This window comes from Schistocerca gregaria, chromosome 4 (genome assembly GCF_023897955.1).
Source record: "Schistocerca gregaria isolate iqSchGreg1 chromosome 4, iqSchGreg1.2, whole genome shotgun sequence".
Classification (NCBI taxonomy): Eukaryota; Metazoa; Arthropoda; class Insecta; order Orthoptera; family Acrididae; genus Schistocerca; species Schistocerca gregaria.
The window spans coordinates 692,871,444-692,890,638 of NC_064923.1; the positions used below are offsets into that span (position 1 = coordinate 692,871,444).

The 19,195-nt window shown below is 43.3% G+C and overlaps 1 protein-coding gene across 1 annotated transcript in view; it reads left to right on the top strand.

Moving 5' to 3' along the window:
* Positions 1 to 19,195, top strand: part of LOC126267453 (nephrin-like) — a 943,456-nt gene that overhangs the window by 855,154 nt on the left and 69,107 nt on the right. The gene's annotated exons all lie outside the window — the stretch shown is intronic.

The following is a 19,195-nucleotide window of genomic DNA, read 5'->3' on the forward strand; positions in this document are numbered from 1 at the left end:
CTCATCTAATCTTCAGCATTCTTCTGTAGCACCACATTTCGAAATCTTCTATCCTCTTCTTGTCCAAAGTAGTTATCTTCCATGTTTCACTTGCATACAAATACTTTCAGAAACGACTTACTGACACTTAAATCTATACTCGATGTTAACAAGTTTCTCTTCTTCAGAAACGCTTTCCGTGCCCTTGCCAGTCTACATTTTTGCTCCCCAAATAGGAAAACTCCTTTACTACTTTAAATGTCTCATTTCCTAATTTAATTCCCTCACCATCACCCAACCTAATTCGACTACATTCCATTATCCTCGATTTGCTTTTGTTGATGTTCATCTTATATCCTCCTTTCAAGAGACTATCCATACCGTTCAACTGCTCTTCCAAATCATTTGCTGTCTCTGACAGAATTACAATGTCATCGACGAACTTCAAAGTTTTTATTTCTTCTCCAAAGATTTTAATACCTACTCCGAATTTTTCTTTTGTTTCCTTTAATGTTTGCTAAATATACAGACTGAAAACACCGGGGAGAGGCTACAACCCTGCCTCACTCCTTTGCCAACCATTGCTTCCCTTTCATGTCCCTCGAGTCTGATAACTGTCATGTGGTTTCTGTACAAATTGGAAATAGTCTTTCGCTATCAGTATTTTACCCCTGCCACCTTCAGAATTTGAAGGAGAGTATTCCAGTCAACATTGTCAAAAGCTTTCACTAAGTCTACAAATGCTAGAAACGTAGGTTTGCCTTTTCTTAAACTAGCTTGTAAAATAAGTCGTAGAGTCAGTATTGCCTCAGGTGTTCCTATATTTCTACGGAATCCAAACTAATCTTCCCCAAGGTCGGCTTCTACCAGTTTTTCCACTCGTCTGTAAAGAATTCGGGTAGGAATTTGCAGCCGTGACTTATTAAACGGATAGTTCGTTAATTTTCACATCTGTCAACACCTGTTGACTTTGGGATTGGAATTATTATTCTTGAAGTCTGAGGGTATTTCGCCTGACTCATATATTTTGCTCACCAGATGGTAGAGTTTTGTCAGGACTGGCTCTCCCAAGGCTGTCAGTAGTTCTAATGGAGTGTTCTCTACTCCCGGGGCCTTGTTTTGACTTAGGTCTTTCAGTGCTTGCCAGTAAGTATTAAAGAAAATCATTTATGTGAACCGCCAAGAGCTGCTGATACCACTCTCTATTCACTAGTAGTTTTGACGACATGATCATCCCCAAAAATCATAAACTTATTCACAAAAATAAAAAGATGCTGTCTCAACTCTATAAACACGTAAATGTACTATTACTGTTCAGAAAGTAGGGAACGTTCCCGCTGAGGCTGTTACACACATGCCGATCGTGTCTATGAGGTGTGATTTTTAAGTAAGTACCGTTTTGAAATTTAAAAAAAAGGACGTGCTAAGAAATGTCAATAATTTTATTTTTACATGAAAGCCTGCACCTTAATCTACGCACTGACGCCATTACAGTCTGATTCTTCCTTGTTTACGTTGTGTACTGAGTGTGTAAGATTTTTTAGCACTCCGTCTTAAGGCCACGAGTGGCCTACCGGGATCATCCGACCGCCATGTCATCCTCAGTAGAGGATTCGGATAGGAGGGGCGTGCGGTCAGCACACCGCTCTGCCGGCCGTTATGATGGTATTCTTGACCGAAGCCGCTACTATTCGGTCGAGTAGCTCCTCAATTGGCATCACGAGGCTAAGTGCTCCCCGAAAAATGGCAACACCGCATGGCAGCCTGGATGGTCACTCATCCAAGTGCCGACCACTCCAGACTGCGCTTAACGTCGGGAATCTCACGGGAACCGGTGTATTCACTGCGGCAAGACGGTTGCCGAGTGTTTAAGATGCCTTCAGCAATCGTGAGTCCCACCGACTGTGAAGTAAGGGCTGTTACAAGATTTCTTAGTGCTAAAGTACTAAAAGCGATCGATATTCATCGTGAAATCTGTGCAGTTTACGGAGAAAACATTTTGAGTGATGGAATGGTAAGAAAGTGGGTGCGAACGTTGAAAGATGGCTGCACAAATGTGCATGATGAACAGCGGAGTGGGCGTCCTTCGGTCGTTAATGGAAGTGTGGTGGACAATAAGGTGAGAAAAAACAGACGCTTTACGATTTCCTCCTTGCGGGATGACTTTCCTAATGTTTCTCGTAGTGTTTTGTATGCCATAGTGACCGAGCACTTGAATTACCGAAAATTGTGCGCACGTTGGGTACCAAAAATGTTGACGGATGTGCACAAAACCAAACGTTTAGACAGCGCACTGACTTTTCTTGAGCGATACCACTACTACGGTGATGATTTCTTAAGCCAGATTGTTACGGGCGATGAAACATGGGTGACCTATGTCACACCAGAATCAAAGCAATAGTCCATAGAGTTTGGACAAGGCCATTGTTTTGCTGCACGACAATGCCCGTCCGCATGTGGCGAATCAGACCAAAGATCTTATCACAGCTTTTCGATGGCAACCTCCAGATCGTCCTCCGCACAGCCCCGATCTTGCGCCCAATGACTACCATCTGTTCCTGCACTTGAAGAAACACCTGGGTGGTCAGCTTCTTTAAGACTACGACGAAGTCAAAACAGTGGTGATGCAGTGGTTAACAAGTCAGGCGGCAGACTTCTATGAGGAGGGTATTCAAAAACTGGTACAACGTTATCATAAGTGCCTCAATATTGACGGAACTTATGTAGAAAAGTAGATTAAGGTACAGGCTTTTATGTAAAAATAAAATTATTGTGATATATTTGCACGTCTTCTTTTAATTTCAAAACGGTACTTAAAAAAACAGCCCTCGTATTTTTTTTTTGTGCGTGCTCAGCAGCTTAGTCGGTATCCGTCCGTAACAGCAGGAACATCTCTGCGTGTCTGGGTTTTTGATATTTGAGTTTGAAATGTGGGATGGAATCGAAAATCCCCCCAGTTGTGAGTTGCGGTCTGTGATACGGTTTTTGTTGGTAAAAAGCCTAAAACCTACAGAAATTTATCGTGAACTGTGCGAAGTGTACGGAAACAACGTAACGAGTGAATGTTCGGTTCACAAATGGCCGGACCAACGATCATGATGGAGAGAAGAGTCGACGCCCGAGCACTGTTAATGACGATCTTGTCACTAAAGTTGATGAAACAATTCGTGAAAACTGTCGCTTCACAATAACGGAGCTTTCGCTTTCTTTTCCACAAGTTTCACAGACTTTGTTGTTTGAAATTGTCACTCAAAAGCTAGGCTACACAAGTTTTGTGCACGATGTGTGCCCAGAATGCTTTCAGAGCACCATAAAGAACAGCGAATTGGGGCAACATTGACATTTCTGGAGGCCTACAACAAAAATGGTCATTCATTACTCGATCGAATCGTAACCGGTGACGAGACGTGGGTGAAACACGTCAATTGCGAGACTAAATTGCACTCCATTGACTGGGGCCACATGAGGTCCCTCCAAAAACCAAGAAAATTTTTGATAACCTTGTCAGCATGTAAGTTGATGGCGACAGTGTTTTGGGATAAGTAGCGTGTACTACTTACTGATTTTCTCGAACGCGGAGCAACCATAAATTCCGCCTTAGAAGAGCAGAGAAAAAGATGATGTCCAAAATTTTATTTTTGCACGACGATACCCGACCTCACACCGCTAACCGCACTAAAGTACTTCTTCACTCATTCAAATGGGAATTTTTCCCTCATCCACCCTACAGCCCCGATCTTGCACCAAGCGACTTCCATTTGTATCCTAAAATAAAGAACTAGCTTGCAGCGCGGCGCTTTGATGACACGGAACTCCAGGTGGGCGTGACAATGGCTGAAGTTTAAGGCGGCAGAATTTTACGACACAGGTCTTTCAAACCTTGTCCATCGCTATGATAAGTACCTCAATGTGTTTAGTGACAATGTGGGAAATTAGTACGTCAGTCGCTCTTTCAGGTGCAAATAATAAAATGTATTTCTTGTACTTAGTTTTATTTAATGCCAAGAACGTTCCCTACTTTCTGAATAGCCCTCGTGTATTATAAAAGAACATGCCATACAGGGTGACGAAAAATTCGTGCACTCGGACTTTGTAGCGCTACTCCTCGCATAAAGGCAATACAAAAATGTCTGACACAAAATTTCATTCTGCGCGTATTTTAGGCAGTAAATCGACGTTAAAGATTGGCAATCTGGCAACACTGTAACCACATGTACGATAAGCACATTCGTCGATACATATCGCAAGTGATGTGCAGTTGGCTCAGTGGGTAGCGTTTTGGTTTAGTACACAGGAGGTCGCAGATTCGATTGTGGGTTGAGACTTATGTGTTTCTATTTGCCGAAAGTAGACAGCGTCGTACGGTATCTGCCATCTTAATCGTCAGACAGAGATTATAGTGGACCTTCCATGAAACAGTTGGAGATGCGTACTATGAACAAAGAAACTGAAGTACAATCGTTGTCTTGGTCAGCTTTTAAAGAAACCTTTTGTACGTCGTGGACGCGAATTGTTTCGTGCCACTACATCTACTACATTTCAAACCTATTTTCTGTTTACACTGCCCCCCCCCCCCCCAATGGTCCCATCGAAATTATTTGCAAAGCACGTTGCTAGTCCGACTGGTGACATAAGGTTCTAACGAAATGTAATGGACCTGAAAGTGGCAAGAATAATAGGTTGTTATTAAGTCACTGTACCAGTGGTGGAGGGTATACAAAACAAATTTCGAATCTAGTAGATGCAGTGTTGAGAAACAATTTGCGACCACGACATAGAAAAGGATTCTTTAAAAGCTGACCAAAGAAAACGATTGCACTTCTGTTTCTGTGTTCGTACTAAGTGACTGCAAACGTTTTGTAGAGAACCCACGCCGGCCGCGGTAGTCTCGCGGTTCTAGGCGCTCAGTCCGGAACCGCGAGACTGCTACGCTCGCTGGTTCGAATCCTGCCTCGGGCATGGATGTGTGTGATGTCCTTAGGTTAGTTAGGTTTAAGTAGTTATAAGTTCTAGGGGACTGATGACCACAGATGTTAAGTCCCACAGTGCTCATAGCCATTTGAACCATTTTTTTAGAGAACGCACTTTACTGGCTGTACGAGACAACTAGGGTGCCAGATATAGTACATGCAGACTACTTCTAGCAAATAAATACAGATAAATATCGACCCAGAATCGAACCCTCGACCTCCTGCATGCTAACCCAAAACGCTATCCACTGCACCAATTGCACATGACTCCCTATGTCTACCGGCAGAGATAGTCATAGTACACGTGATTACAGAATAGACAAACTGCCCATATTTGACTGCCGTTCACAGCCTAAATTATGAGAAGGATGAAATTTTGTGAAAGAAATTTTTGCATTGCTAGTATGTGAGGAATTGCGCTGCGAAGTTCGAGTGCGCAAATTTTTCTTCACCCAGTATGGTGAATTGTGCATTGTAAAGTGTCGAAAAGAGGTTCCTTCCTTTGTGTGGAGTAGCCTCTGCACCCTGCAGAACGTTGCCATGTGGTCTACTGTTAATACATTTGGTCTACTGTTAATACATTTAAGACACTTGAGTATTATGACATGATTGAAACCTTAATTAATGATTTAACTACCAGGAACTTGGTAGTTTTGAAATGCAACTTTTTTCAAGTAAGTAACAACCATTTAACTGTAGCATAGAAAGACAGCAAATTCACATACTGAGTACTTATAATCAAACGCAGTTAAGCAGAGAGGTCCAGTGTTGGCTGTAATTATTGTATGATAGTGAAACTTGGTAGATAGGCTAATATGTTAATGCTTAACGTATTTACGCAAGCAAAACCGTAGCTCCAGTTTTGGCCGTGCTAATCTGGCACTGCACAGTGTTTGTATGGCGGTATGACATCCACCTTGTTAAGTGACATGCCATAACTTACGGCTATCAAGAAGAGAGGCCGTGTGCTATTAGTGGAACTGTTTCTTGTGAACGGCAACATTACCGTGCTACATTGAGGCGGTATCGCCAACTGGAAGGTCTGAGGAGAGGCCTGATGTCATTAAATGAGTTAAAAAAAGATGATCGAGTTCGGAAGTGCGGGTAAGCTTCATGTGGCAACTGGAAGATGGAGGCGTCCTATCCTGGTGAAAGTTATTGACGAGGTTGCTGTTGTTGTCACTGACAATGCAGCACGCGCCAAGGACAGTGCGAGTACTCGTGCACTGTCATGAGAATTACCTGTCCCGTGGTCAACTGTACGGAAAATGTCGCGGCTATTTGCACCAGTAACTGCACAAGATCCAGACGGTACAGCAGCTGAGACCTTATGATCCGCACCAACATTCTGAATTTGCTCTTAGGGCTCTTGCACTGATTTAACTTGATGAGATGTGGCCGGGCGAAATTCTGTGGAGTGAAGAGGTACATTTTACACTACAGGGTGCAGAAGTGTCGAATTTGGGGTACTGTTAAACTGTATGTTGTGCAGGAAGAGCCATTGTGTATGTGACTGGAGTAGATTCAGAGGCACCTTTATTCATGGTACGTTCTGCTGTGAAGACCCGTACATCCAGAGGGATTGTCATGTGAACTGCGACGTCTTCACGGCATCGAGAGCTCTGTGTGCAGCATGGTATTCCTGTTTTGGACGAGCGCAAATGTGTGTAACCAAATTTTTCGTCAGTAAGGTGCGAGTCGCCAGCCTTGACCGAGAAGCAACAGGGAAGTAACGGATCTTGCGACATTTTACGAGTGCCTAAATAGAAGTTTATTACATAGATTGACCTGTGTGCTTTGGAGGTTAACTTTTCATATTTCTGCGTGTTAATTTAATATTTGATAGACACCATTAAGAGCGTTTGCGTTTGTGCCGGAAAATTACCTAATTTGTGACATTTTTCAAGTTCCTAACCAGGAGCAAATGATTTAGACTCACTTTGTGCTTTCGTAGTTTACTTACTGATTCTCTACGTGTCAATCTATTTCATCAGACAAAATTCTTGCGTCTCCGTCAGCGTCTACAGCAGAGCTTCCCAGCGCGTGTCGATAGACTTTTGTTTGCCGTTTTAGTGTAGTTTTCCATCGTCTTTAGTATGAACAGGGACTGTGATTGCTATGTCCAGATGCGAGCTGAGATGGTGACACTTCACTGTCATCTGTGTTGGCTTCGATTACACAGATTGAGGCTCCAGTGGATGGGCATCACTGTTGTGGGCCAGACTTGAGGATCCAACGGACGTGTAGCGCGACTCACGAGTCCGCCGATAGATTAGCACGGGTGGTCAGCCAAGTTACTGCTCACATTGTGGATTACTCCTCCCCCACTGGGTGTTGTGTGATGTCCTTAGGTTAGTTAGGTTTAAGTAGTTCTAAGTTTTTGGGGACTGATGACCATAGATGTTAAGTCCCATAGTGCTCAGAGCCATTTGAACCATTTTGAAGCAATCCTCCCCCATGTCGCCTCTGGGTGCGGCAGGATGCGAAAGACTTTCCAGGGCGCTGAACGCAATTCCTCCAAGGTTTATTCTGACAAACGGATTCCAGGTGCTATCTGTAGCCGACACAGGCAATTGCAGTCACTTGATCTGTTTTGGAGGAATCCTCTCAGCCTGCAATATCAGGACAATTATAGAGTGAGATTATTGGTGGCTGAGAGCTCCAACGCTAGCCGTGTTATCGGGCCCCTTAGGGACATGGCTGCCAAGGAGGGGAATAACCCTATTGTGCACTTCATGTGCATACCGGTCGGAGTCATTCCAGACATGGAACACGTCATTCCCGATGCCGTGAAGACCACAGGATGCAGCCAACTGCAGGTATTGGCCCGTAGCAGTACCAATGTGTGTTGGTTTCAATCAAAAGAAATTCTCGGTGGTTTCAAGCGCCTATCAGAAGGGCGAAATGGAAACAGAGCACACCATCTGCAGCATACCCTGGTACAGACCCGAGTGGAGGTCTTAATCAAAGCCTTAGATGGTTTTGCGACTGTGTAGGCTGCAGATTCCTCGACTCGCGCCATATTCAAAAATGGTTCATATGGTTCAGAGCACTATGGGCCTTACCTTCTGCGGTCATCAGTCCCCTAGAACTTAGAACTACTTAAACCTAATTAACCTAACGACATCACGCACATCCATGCCCGAGGCAGGATTCGAACCAGCGACCGTAGCGGTCACGCGGTTCCAGACTGTACCGCCTAGAACCGCTCGGTCGCGCCATGTGGTGGTGGTGTTTCAAGTTCGGCTAAATAGATCAGGAGTACATTACATGCAGCAGGTGGCTACTCGTATAGCTTTTTGGAAACACAGAAAAGGCTACGGTCTCACAGGTTGCATGTAGAACGCAGGAAGGACATAGATCTAGGAACCATTGGTATTAAAATTGTAAATGGTGTAACTGTTTAGGGAAAGTATCAGAGCTTTAAATCCTAATAGCAACCCTTAATGGCCAAATCGTTTTAGGCACTGAAAGTTGTCTACAGCCGGAGATACGCTGAGCTGAATTTTTTTCGAAGGAATTAACGGTGTACAGAAAGGTTAAGTTAAATACTCATACAGTTATAGTTAGATCTTATACAGAAGCTCGAAATTTACCGCGGACTTCCGTGGGAGATGTTCATAATAGTTTCCACAGCGAAACTTTGTCTTGAAATCTGGCAGAAATTCGAAAGCTATTCTGGATGTATGTGAAATACCTGCAAGACACAATAAATGCCTTCTCTGCGCGACAGCAATGGAAATACTATCGATGACAGTGCTGCTAAAGGAAAGTTACGAAACATAGCTTTCCGAAATTCCCTCACGAAATAAGATGAAGTAAATAATCCAGAATTCGAATCAAGAATAGCTGCCAACATGAGTATATTACAAATAGATAAAAGCAAGTCTTCCGGTCCAGACTATATACCGATTAAGTTCCTTTCCGTGTATGCTGGTGCAATAGCTTCATACTTGATAATCACATACAACCACTCCCGCGACGAAATGTCCTTACACAAAGACAGGAAAGTGGCACAGGTCACATCACTGTTCAGGAGTGTTAATAGGAGTAATCCACTAAGCTACAGGACCATACCATTTTACAACATTAAAACATCGTTTTTGTGAAACACAACTAGCTCTTCACTCAGACAATATTTTGAGCGCTATCACTAAAGGATTTCATAGTCATTCCGTGCTTATGCATTTCCTGAAGAATTTTGACACTGTACCTCACAAGCAGGTTGTAATAGAGTTGCGTGCTTGTGGAATATCGTCTCAGTTGTGCTACTGGATTTAAGATTTCCTGTCAAAAAAGTCACAGTTCGTAGTAACTGACGGAAAGTCATCGAGTAAAAATAGTGATTTTTGGCGTTCCCAAAGGTTGTGTTATAAGCCCTTTACTGTTCCTCATCTATATACACCATTTTGGAGACAATCTGAGCAGCCATCTTAGTAGGTCGTTTGCAGATGATGCTGTCATTTACCGTCTAGTAAAGTCCTCAGAAGATAAAAATATATTGCAAAACGATTTATAAAAGATGTCTGTATGCCACGTGAATTGGCAATCTGCCCTTAACAACGAAAACTGTGAGGTTATCCGCATGACTGGTAAACAAGAAAAAATCAAACATATCTAAAGGCAGTAAAATCAACTTAATGCCTAGGAATTACAATTACGAACGACTTAAATTGGAAATAACACATATAAAATGTGGTGGTAAAGATGAACCAAAGAGTGTGAGTTATTTGCTGAACTGTTAGAAGATTCAAGACATCTGACGGAGAGACTGGCTACACTAAGCTTGTCTGTGCACTTCCGGAGCACCGCTTTGCGGTGTGGGATTCTTGCCAGATTGGATTAACGGAGTACATCGAGAAAGATCAGCAAAGGGCTGCACGTTTTGTATTAACGCGAAATACGGGAGAGAGTGTCACGGACGTGATACACGATTTGGGGCGGATATTATTAAAACAAAGGCGATTCTCATTGCGGCGAGATCTGTTCACGAAATTTCAGTCACAAACTTTCTCCTCCGAGTGCGGAAATATTTTGTTGATGCTGACTTACAGAGGCAGTAACCTTCATCATAATAATACAATGAAGCGCCAAAGAAAATGGTATAGGCGTGGGAATGATCGAATGTAAACAGGCAGAATACAGCGCTGTGGTAGGCAAGGACTACATAAGACAACAAGTGTCTGGAGCACTTGTTAGGTCGGTTACTACTGCAACAATGGCAGGTTATCAAGGTTTAAGTGAGACTGCAGGTGACGTTACATTCGGCGCACGAGCGATGGGACACAGCATCTCCGAGGTATCGAAGAAGTGGTGATTTTTCCGCACGACCATTTCACGAGCGTACCGTGAACACCAGGAATACGGTATAACATGAAATCTCCGACATCGTTGCGGCCGGAAAAATTTCCTACAAGAACTGGGAACAACGACGAATCGTTCAACGTGAAAGAAGTGCAACACTTCCGCTAATTGCTGCAGATTTCAATGCTGGGCCATCAACAAGTGTCAGCTTGCAAACAATTCAACGAAACATCATCAACATTGTCTTTCGGAGCCGAAGTCCATTCGTGGACGCTTGATGACGGCACGACACAAAGCTTTGGATCCGTCAACACCGAAATTGGACTTTTCATGACTGGATAAATGTTGCTGATCTGACGAATCTCGTTTCAAATTGTATAGAGCTGATGGACGTGTACAGGTATGGAGACAACCTCATCAGTCCATGGGCCCTGCATGCCAGCAGGGGACTGTGCAAGCTCATGGAGGCTCCGTGATGGTGTGCGAGATGGGCAGTTGGTGTGATATGGGAATCCATATTCGTCTAGATACGACTCTGACAGGTGACACGTACGTAAGCTTCCTGTCTGATCACCTGTATCGATTCATGTCCATTGATCATTCCGACGGACTTGGGCAAGTCCATCAGGACAATGCGACACCCCACACGTCGAGAATTGGTACAGAGTGGCATGAGCATTATTGATCATTTCTGGTATGCCTAGTAATGTTCTATTCAGATGAGGTGTCCACCCTTCGTACTCTTGCGGATTTATGGGCAGACCTGCAGAATTCATGGTGTCAGTTTCCTCCTGCATCACTTAAGTCATTAGTCGACTCTATGCCACGTCATGTTCCGGCACTTCCAAGAGGTCTCGTGGTCTGTACACTATATTAGAGATATGTAACAGTTTCTTTGGCTTGTCAATGTATAACGGAAATTAGACCTCGCAGGGAAAGTTATAGGTGTTACTTTTTTCCCATGCGCTGTTCGAGAGGGAAATAAGACACAAGTAATGTGAATGTGGTTTTATGAGCTCTCTTCCTGGAATTTAAGTCTGATCTGCAGAGTGGACATGTAGACGTAGATGTACATGTAGATGTTTTCATGCAAGTTGCTGCAACACCTCACATAGCTCGCACCGCGATAGCTCTGCTTAATCCATCCTTCCACGAACATGTTACGTCGACAGGTTTTCCATATGGAAGTCCTGTATGACCACCTGATCTAGATCCAAGTAACTTTTTACTCTGGGGTAATCTATAACAGTGCGTTTAACAAGCACACGTTTTGTCTCAGCCCGATCTGTTGGCCAGTATACAGGAACACGTTGTTCAGATTCCACCCACCGGAACTGCTGCGACCAACTGCTGATCACGTCGGATAACGGGTGCAGCATCTCATCGACGTCACAGGTGCTCATATTGAACGAAGTGTGTAAGCTTCGGTTAATATTAAAAATCGACTTTAAACCCTTCTCCCTTGTTAGACCTTTTCTGCCGACGTGCCGTTCCTAATCCAATACACATGGAAACATTTCTGTACATCGGGCAAGGTGGCGCAATGGTTAGCACACAGGACTCGCATTCAGGAGGACGACGGTTCAAACCCGTCTCCGGCCATCCTCGTTTATGTTTTCCGTCATTTCCTAAATCGTTTCAGGCAAATGACGGCATGGTTCCTGCGAAAGGGCACGGCCGATATCCTTCCCCATCCTTCTCTAATCCTAGCTTGTTGTCCGTCTCTTATGACTTCGATGTCGACAGGACGTTATACACTAATATCCTCCTTCTCTATTTCCGTACTTATTTATTGTTTTTACCTCTCCAGGTTTGCACCTGGTGGCCAAAATCAGAACCAGTTTTCTTTCGGCTTTAATCGGTTCCCCATTAACGCATTGGGGTACCTATCAAGTTTCCCTACCATACGATAATTGCAGGCCACACGGAACCTCCAGTAGTAACTGCACTTTAACTATAACCACCCGTTCTTAGAGACCCTCACCAAAAATTTCTTAACAAATAAGTGTTGTTACCTCACCTACATGTTTGTGTAGGTATGTGTGCTTGCGTTCAAGGGAGTAAGTATGGATTACATTGCTTTATAAATTGAAAGGAAAGTAGTGTTGATTATATTATTGTTATTACATTATCAGTATTTGTTGTAACTTCAACCAAATATAAATTGTGTTCGAAAATGTGTAGCGAAACTGACTCTGAAGAGATTAAACTATCGAATCTTAATCGCGAATGTATCTAAATATTTGGCTCAGAGCATTTATCGAGTAACATTTCATCATGTAAGAGCTGGAAAATTCTGTTCGGATACGAAATATAACGTCAACCTAAGTTCGCAGTTAATCAGGAAATCCCCAAAAATTTTAAATAGCGAAAATGGAATTGATACATTTGTAAATTAAACCAAGCAAATCGCCACGTTTTCAGAGGATACCTGAAAAAGAATGTAAATGACTTCAGGGATATTGCAATTTGATGAGTTACAGAACTATGAAAGTAGGCCTAATATTAACATTTTGTTTAGAACCCGCACCAATGAGAAATGATCTGCATTACTGTAATTGGTTTGGAACATCATAATGGCTGACGCCACAGCTCACCCACATTTTCAAATCGTAACATACAAAAAGTCAGGTTGCCTAACATCGCTGAACACATATATGCTGGAGCATTTCCTCCGAAAGCAACATATAAATCCATATAATAACAAACAAACTCAGAAAGAAATAAAAACGGCGAATATTAGTGCTAAGAAAGTGATATGGCTGGACTCCGGTCGCTGTGGGACAACATTCATTCAAAAACACGTATTTGATTATGCCAAATTAAATGAAGTTACATTAGACATTACTTGAACCACTTTTAAAGTCTTTGCAAAAGGGAGATCTTAATAGGGATGGCAAATTAAGTTACTTACGCCTGTGATGGATTTTGTTGCCCGTTGTGGTCTTCAACTTGGTGCAGGAGGCGGTGAAACTGTAGTATGTCGTTAATATTATCAAGTACAGCCTTTACACCCTTTTGGCATGTTAATAATCTATTTGGCGACGATAATATTCCCCCGTCGACTTTCGTTGGATATAGGCTGGTCATAACCAATTAGTCCTGCACTTAATTTAATCTCATATTTGGAATTCGGTAACGCTTCACTTGCATAATGCAATTATTACTGTCATGTTCAAAGTTTAAAAACTGTCAGTCACGTCAAACATCGTAACATGCAAATGCAATTTGTCCATTTTTCCTACACGTATCACACCCGCGAACTCACAGTCCTGAGCTTAAAATTCTCGTGTAAAAAGTCGTTTAACTGCTCTTATAAGCACTTTTACTGTCTTAACGCTCTTTGTCGCGTGAGCTTTCGAATGGAAAACTCTAAAACACAACAGTTTTTTTCACTCGGCAGCGAATTCAGTCTTGCCAAAAACAGTCATGGCTTACCCGCGTATTAGCCATCTGATAAAAGGATATCCGGAGACTCCTGTGTAGTGCGGAATTGACCACCGTACCCCACGAGAGTCTTATCCGGCATCATACGAAAAGGTGGGGAGTAAGCGTTGTCAGTAGGAAAGCACTAACAGCAGAATATATCGTCCAGAAGAGCTCCATGACTTAGAATGTGGAGTAGTCGTTAGACGACACCTGAATAACAGATCTATTAGGGACATTTCAACCCTTCTAAAGCCGTTCAAGTCCGCTGTTAGTGACGTGTTTGTGAAGTATAAACGCAAAAGGAACAACCAGTGCTAAACCAGGACCAGGTAGACCTCGTGTAGTACAGACCGGGTCCACCGTGCATTGATGAGGATGGTTGTAAACTGTAGCATGAAATAATCGGAAGATATCACTCGTGACTCCCAACTACTAGCAGTCCAGTTAGCACAAGGAAAGTGCGTAAGGAGTTAAAAAGAATGGGATACAGTGGTCGACCATCTCCTCATAAGCCACACATTTTTGCAGGCAGTCCCGAGCGACGCTTGATGTTACGTAAAGAGTGACACCACAGGGCAATTGATGAAGGGAAACGAGTCATCTGGAGTGATGAATCACGTCATACCCTGTGGCAATCCGATTGAAGTGTTTGGGCTTAGCGAATGTACACATGTACACATAACATAATAGTGACAACTTCATGAGTGAAGTACGGGGGAGGGGATATCACTGTATGGTTGTGTATCTCGTCTTTAATATGTGGTCCCTTTATTGCACTTAAAAATACGGAATAAACACAGTTTACAGAATTTTGCTGTGCTACAGTGGAGGAACTGTTCGGAGACGACGATTGCGTCGTCATGACAACGCACCCTGACATAAAGCAGCACTGACGAGGCAACAGTTTGCGGGTAGTAACATTTTTGAAATGCGCTCTCCTCTGAAGTCTCGATCTGATCCCAATAAAACAACTTTGGGGTAACTTAGAACGCTTTACTCCCTCCAGACCCCAACCTCTTTCATTACTACGCTTTCTAGTATCGGCTTTTGGAAAAAAATTGGCGCCCATTCCTCCACAGACATTCAGACTCCTCTGACCTCACTGAAAATCTTCCCACCAATATTAATGCCATCATAAAGGCGAACGCTAGACACACTCCATATCAATGTACACTAGTAAGTTGGATGGTTCTGAGCACTATGGGACTTAACTGCTATGGTCATCAGTCCCCCTAGAACTTAGAACTACTTAAACTTAACTAACCTAAGGACATCACACACATCCATGCCCGAGGCAGGATTCGAACCTGCAACCGTAGCGGTAGCACGGTTCAGGGCTGTAGTGCATAGAACGGCTCGGCCACTCCGGTCGTCCACTAATAAGTGTCCAGATACTTTTGATTAGATAGTGTACATTGTCAGTATAGTCAGAAGCATTTCACGAGGTTTAGAGTAACTGAATCTGTAGGATACTTTCTTCGCACAGTTTTCATTCCAGCATTTAGCCCACACAGTACTCGGAATGTAAGTGTTCGGCAGTATTTGGCGTAATATTACGCTCTGGCCAGTAAGGCTCCCTCCAGCAAACTTACTGTTCGACTTTCAGACTATCGATATATTATTCGCTCCCTTCCTCTCGTATAGTTAGTATAGTTAGTATAGTTATTGCAAAAACTTACATCAAATCAAAATATTGCCCACTCAACATAATAATAGCGATGACCAGGAAAAACTGCTAACTATGGAATAAAATACGTATAATACGTATAAAGATGATAAAGAAATCTCACTCAAAATCAACAGTGTCTTCACAGGCGCTCGTGTTCTTCAGAGTGTATGCTTCAAATGGCTCTGAGCACTATGGGACTTAACTTCTGAGGTCATCAGTCCCCTAGAACTACATACACCTAACTAACCAAATGACATCACACACATCCATGCCCGAGGCAGGATTCGAACCTGCGACCGTAGCGGTCGCGCGGTTGCAGACTGTAGCGCCTAGAATCGTTCGGCCACCCAACTGGCAATGATCCATCTCTGTGTAACTGTAGTACAGTGATTTCTCGTTTCCTTTTCCATCTATTTCAGTAAACCGGATTATATGCCCGCTTTTGGATGTCATTCTTCGGGATACCAGGAGTGTGGTAATTATGGTAATGAGATTGTCGATACCGTAATCAAGGAGAGATGTAGCTTACCCAATGATATATCCGCAAGCGTGCCTTAATGTTGTTATTAAGATCGTTCGTAACGTGTCTATGAGAGGAAGTGTGGCTGGGCATGATGGATAACCGGTTGCTTCCCACAAATTGGAATATAATCCCATGACGCACATCCCTCTAATGGGACTTCAGCCCCCTTGACGCCTGGAATAGCGCTTCAGCCCCATCGAACAGCACTTTAGCCCGGTGCAAGGCTTCCTTCCCACTCGTAAAGACTGCCGTCTTCTAATGCCTGTGACATATGGGTTGTAGTTCACTACGGTGTGAGTGTGTTTCATATCGTGACATGAGGATAGAAGCCAACTCATTAGGAGAGATTCCCTCAATATGACGATGAGATCAGTGTGGTAAATGTTTTTTGTTTTTTTGCCTGACCTCCTAGATAACGCGTTAGACAGGAGATTTTATTGTACGCAAAAGATGATCGACTCATCCCGTTGTTATGTAAGTGATCAACGAACAACCAGTTTCGTATCGTCATTCCGTCGCTTTTCTCTTTCCGATTCAGACTGTTTAACGGTTTTCAGTTTTTTACACTTCATAGTAGATGTATGTGCTAATAATGCAAGAAAAGTTTGGGAGCGAGCAAATGTGTTCTTTTCTAACTTTTGACATGTGTGCATTTTTCGCTGTCCAGTCACGCGAGTGTGACCAATCTTAAATAACGTCCTATTGCGGCGCTGACCACTGCAGGAAGAAATCAGTGAGGTTCTAGAAGATTCAGGATTCAGCCCCAAGGGCAAGATAATGCCCTGACCCTTTTCCCAATCATCCGCTGTCCAGTAAGGCCGTTTGGCCGGCCGGCGTGGCCGAGGTCTTCTAGGGGCTTCAGTCTGGAAGCGCGCAACAGCTACGGTCGCAGGTTCGAATCCTGCCTCAGGCATGGATATGTATGATGTTCCCGGGTTCGATTCCCGGCGGGGTTAGGGATTTTCTCTACCTCGTGATGACTGGGTATTGTGTGATGTCCTTAGTTTAGTTAGGTTTAACTAGTTCTAAGTTCTAGGGGACTGATGACCTCAGGTGTTAAGTCCCATAGTGCTCAGAGCTCTTTATGGCCGTTTGCTCTTTCTTAAACGTGGTCTTCTTATCCCAGAGGAATTTCGGTCGTAGCTACTGGCCAGGTTAACGTTCCATCCGCCCCGGGGTGGCGAAGATAAGGAATTTTCCGTTCTGCGGGATCAAGACCTTATAATATTTCTTGACCTCTCCGGAACTTTCGGTGATGAAAAGAATGCATAGACTAGGAAAATGACTGTAAGACTACGTAACACGGTGATGGAGGAGACTGTTGAAGATACCGCAGTGCCTCAGTCGAAAATGTGCCGACAAGCGTAGAAGAGGTATATAGCCTTCCCGAAACAGTCACCTTTAGGATGAACAGCATCGCTGATCGGAGGGAAGAAGACAGGGAAGACCACCGAGATACGAGGTAGCGATGAAATGAATGCAAACAGAATAAAGGAATAAGGGCAACGGTCTTGTCATAGTGGATACATTGATTCCAGTCAAATCACCAAAGTTCAGCGCTGTGAGGCATGGCCGGCACTTGGATGAGTGAGCATTGGGGCCGCCATTTTTCGGGGTGCTCTCAGCCTCTTGATGTCAATTGAGGAGCTACTCGACCGAATAATAGGAGCTCTGGTCAAAGAAATTCATCATAAAGTCAGAGAGAGCGGTTTGCTGACCACACGACCCTCCTTTCCGCATCCTCAGCTGAGGATGAGGCGGCGGTCGAATGGACCTGATGGGCCACTTGTGCCCTGAAGACGGAGTGCTTTTTTAAGAAATAAGTATCAAGAAATATGCACGAACATAGCAACCTTGTCTTTGAGAAGAAAAGGAATAATTTTGAGATTTTACTTCTTTGTAATAAAATTTTCTGTTTCCTCGGTCACATTGTTCATCCTACCTCGTAAGTTATCACAGTGTGATCGAGTTGCAGCTATTCAAGCCTGTCTGCCCTTTAATGTCTTGAGAGATCATTCTGTTGGTAAGAAGGTAGCCTACGACGACACACCCCAAGTCTCAGCTGGTCTGTATGTCCCACAGGTCAAGTCTTACTTCTTGGAGGATCGTGTTCACGAGGTTGGTACAATGTGCTCAGGCATTTTTATCTTGAAAGACGAGCCCGTCATCGACATTTACTGCAGGTCTGAACTCTATGTTGGAGAATCATGTTACGATGGTGCATAATACTCAAATTGCCCTCAATAGTGATGAGAACTTTCTGATACCCATCCAAAATATGATTGACGCGACCCCATCTGACCCTATTGGACTGCATGCCTGAGATATGCAGTGCTACTTCGCCACCTCGTGACACCTCTATGGCGCTATTCAGGTGTCACACAAATCCTGCACTAGTTGATGAAGAAAATTTGACATCACTGATTCAGTTTCCGTTACTTTTGTTCTGTCGCCCACTTTCTATCTGCACCAGTGTGCTAGAATGGAGAGACGAATCTCTGTTGTTCATAATGGACACCTAAAGGCCAATTTAATCGTGTGGAGACCGTGTCTTACTGTATGTATCGACACAGGCTTCTCAGTTACCAACAAAACAGCACGATGCAGTTCTACTGCGTTCTCCTTTGGATATCTACGAGCCATAGTGTTCAGCTAGCAGTCATCAGAGTATGGCCAATATGAGACATTTCCAGTCTTGTGTATTTTCCGATAGTGTTCGGAGTTCGAATGCTGTATGACGATTTACTAGTAACTTCCCGTCTCAATAACTCTTCTTTTCTCTAACAGACGGTGCGTGCACGGCTTGATCTAGGGACTTGGGGATGAAAAATCGACATTCTTGTCAATAGAAGTGCTTTTTGTATCGGGGCTGCCCAGTAGGGGCAGGAAAACCGACTGCTTAAGACCAGTACCTGTATTTTCGGTTTAAACAACTGGGATTATTCGGTATTTGTTTTGACTCGATTATAACAGTTTCTTTAACAACTAGGGAAGAAAACCGGTAAAACAGTTTGCCATTAGCGGTGCTAAGATTTTTGTTTTCTAAATAACTTATTTTATTTGTAAAATTTCCATTGCTTTTAAACATCAGGGTATTATAGAAAATGATAAAATCGATCAGTACTATTTAAATAAGATCACCGACATTTAGAAAGGAGCCACAAACACATGACATAAAATTGTATCTGTTGGTGTATGTGCCATGTGCGAGACTCCTCCCCATCTATACATATCTGGAAAGTAAATATATTTGACTACAAAGCTTCTTTTTCATTCGAAATGAAGGAAAAGAAGGAACACTACATATTTTTCACAGAAGCT